This window comes from Triturus cristatus, chromosome 5_2, assembly GCF_964204655.1.
Source record: "Triturus cristatus chromosome 5_2, aTriCri1.1, whole genome shotgun sequence".
In the NCBI taxonomy this organism is placed as follows: Eukaryota; Metazoa; Chordata; class Amphibia; order Caudata; family Salamandridae; genus Triturus; species Triturus cristatus.
The window spans coordinates 238,055,406-238,058,722 of record NC_140588.1 but is presented as its reverse complement, the minus strand read 5'-3'; positions in this window follow the sequence as shown (position 1 = coordinate 238,058,722).

Sequence of the window (3,317 nt, the reverse complement as noted above, 5' to 3'; positions counted from 1 at the left end):
TACCATCACCACACCAACATTCCACACAGCACATTCACACTGGCTGAGCAGCTGGGGAGAAAGCAACAGGAGAGAAGGATAAATACACATACAGGATACTACACAAAGGCAGTCAACATACCTCTAAGATAGATTTTTTATCCCGGCAGACACTTTAAGTAATTGAGCACAAAACTGAAGCTTCGATCATGATTGATTCGGCAGGTGAGTTGTTACACACTCCTTAGCGGATTCCGACTTCTATGGCCCCCGTCCTGCTGTCTATAGCAACCAACACCTTTTCTGGGGTCTGATGAGCGTCAGCATCGGGCGCCTTAACCCGGCGTTAGGTTCATCCCGCAGCGCCAGTTCTGCTTACCAAAAGTGGCCCACTAGGCACTCGCATTCCATGCCTGGCTCCACGCCAATGAGCCGGGCTTCTTACCCATTTAAAGTTTGAGAATAGGTTGAGATCGTTTCGGCCCCAAGACCTCTAATCATTCGCTTTACCAGATAAAACTGGGGGCTCTGAGCACCAGCTATCCTGAGGGAAACTTCGGAGGGAACCAGCTACTAGATGGTTCGATTAGTCTTTCGTCACTATACCCAGGTCAGACGACCGATTTGCATGTCAGGACTGCTACGGACCTCCACCAGAGTTTCCTCTGGCTTCGCCCTGCCCAGGCATAGTTCACCATCTTTTGGGTCCTATCACGCACGCTCATGCTCCATCTCCCCGACGGAGCGGGCGAGACGGGCTGGTGGTACGCCCACCGCTGGAAGCGCGGCGGGATCACACCTCAGCCGGCATGCGCCGGCCCTCACCTTCATTGCGCCACAGAGTTTCGCTCAGCCCTCCGACTCGCGCACGTGTTAGACTCCTTGGTCCGTGTTTCAAGACGGGTCGGGTGGGTAGCCGACATCGCCGCAGACCCCTGGTGCCCGGCGTGGGCCTCCCCGCCCGGCGGCGCGACGCAGTCGGGGCGCACTGAGAACAGTCCGCCCCAGTCGACAGTAGCGCCGGGAGCAGGGGGCCCTGTCCCCCTTTCAACCGGCTGCCCGGGGGAGGGCGCAGAGGCGGTCAAATCTCCCTCGGCCCGCGGACACAGCGAAGCTGCTGCCAGGGGTGCTGTAACCCCCTCTGCCAGAGCGGAGGGCCACCTGGCACCCTGAAGCCTTCCCAGCCGACCCAGAGCCAGTTGTGGTGCACCGCCGTGGAGGAAATGCGCCCTGCGAGGGTCGGGTAGGGCCTGGGTGCCGGTCCCGTGGAGGGGATCCGGAACTCCCGGGCCACCGACCTTCCCGCCTTGTTGAATCCTCCAGGCAGACTGCACGGACCCCACCCGTTTATCTCTCAACGGTTTCACGCCCGCTTGAACTTTCTCTTCAAAGTTCTTTTCAACTTTCCCTTATGGTACTTGTTGGCTATCGGTCTCGCGCCCGTATTTACTCTTAGATGGAGTTTACCTCCCGCTTTGGGCAGCATTCCCAACCCGACTCCGAGAAGACCCGTCCCGGCGCGGCGGGGTCCGCTACCGTACTAACACCGTCCGCGTGGTGAGCCTCGATCAGAAGGACTTGGGCCCCCTGAGCGACGCCGGGGAGTCGGTCTTCTGTACGCCATATTTCCCACGCCCACCGCCATGCGGGGATTCGGCGCTGGGCTCTTCCCTCTTCACTCGCCGTTACTGGGGGAATCCTGGTTAGTTTCTTTTCCTCCGCTTAGTAATATGCTTAAATTCAGCAGGTCGCGACGTCTGATCTGAGGTCGTGGTCGGAAAGAAAACACTGGAGCATTAAGGTGGAGCCGGGGAAGGCCAGACTCGTAACGCCCGGTCGTTACACCTCATTGAGTGTGTGTGGCTGACGTCGGAGCAAGGACTGCATGTGGAGATCGACCCGACCTCGATCCAAAACTTTGTGGAGAACCGGTGGTCGAATCTATTGAATAGCACCTGTGCATAAGCGCGCGCAACGCCTCGAAGTTCCTCCTGGCTGGCAGAAATTTGTCGTGCATTGTTTGAGCAGTCACGCAGGAAAAAAAATTAGAAAGATACATTTATTGTTCAACCTTTGTCCTGAAGAGGCCACAAATTTATTCTGGCTGAAACGTGGTCACGTCGACAGACATTGGATGGAGGAGTCACCAGAGTCTTAGTGTTTCATTGATTGTTATTGAAACACTTGTAATATTTTGGGCCACTTTTGCCCTCTTTGTCCTGTGTTTCCCCCTGTGTTCGACTACCTCCCAGTGGTCCGCCTGCAATTTAGAAGGGGACACTGATGTAAAAAATCTGTATGTAGGTTAATTGTTATGTGTAGTAGATTTTGTGTGTTTTATACAGAATTGATGTTGTGTGATTTATGTCATTGTGTCTTTCTTTGAATAAGCGCCTGTTGTTGTGATATTTTGAAAATGATGTCAGATGCACTCAAAACGAATATTTGATACTCATGAAGGGGTAATTAAATGTGCTCTCTTCTTTAATGTTTGATGTATTATTTCCTTGATACCTTTCTTTCTCCTTGTTATATATATTGTCCCTTATACCCAGGTATCATAGGGTGATTTGGGTATAGCCCTGTTGTTTATGACCACATCTCACCTCACAGGCACGCAAGCATTCCATTTACCATCACCACACCAACATTCCACACAGCACATTCACACTGGCTGAGCAGCTGGGGAGAAAGCAACAGGAGAGAAGGATAAATACACATACAGGATACTACACAAAGGCAGTCAACATACCTCTAAGATAGATTTTTTATCCCGGCAGACACTTTAAGTAATTGAGCACAAAACTGAAGCTTCGATCATGAGTAACAGTTCTTTTAGCATTGATGCATGAAAATCAACTGAAACATGCTTTTTTGAGTAGAATTTTTGAGGACCCTTTGGATAGTTTTTTTTTAACACATTGGCTTTTTTTTACAGGAAGAAAGTGCCACAGAGACTGAAGGCTACTGTATCTACAGAAGCAACTTCCTCTTCTTGTCCTGAAAACTCTGCTTGGATCAGCACTTGGCCATTTTGAATTTAGATGAGGGATAATATTTGCTCACTTTTTGGATGATGGCGGCCTGAGGTTATAAAAATAACTTTGTCTATTTCCATGTGGTTTTTGTGAATCTGCGGAGGTTTGCTAAACATTTTACTGAGTTGTTATATTGGTGTTTGACCCTGGTTTTCCCTGTAGTAGGTCTTGAGTGTATTTTGTAGCGTATTATTGTTCTGGCTGCTGCTGTTCTTAAAAAAATATATAATTTTAAGGGCTTGTGGATGACCTTCTATCCATGCCTTTTGGTGGCTAGGGTCAGGTAGCGTCTGGGGTCCA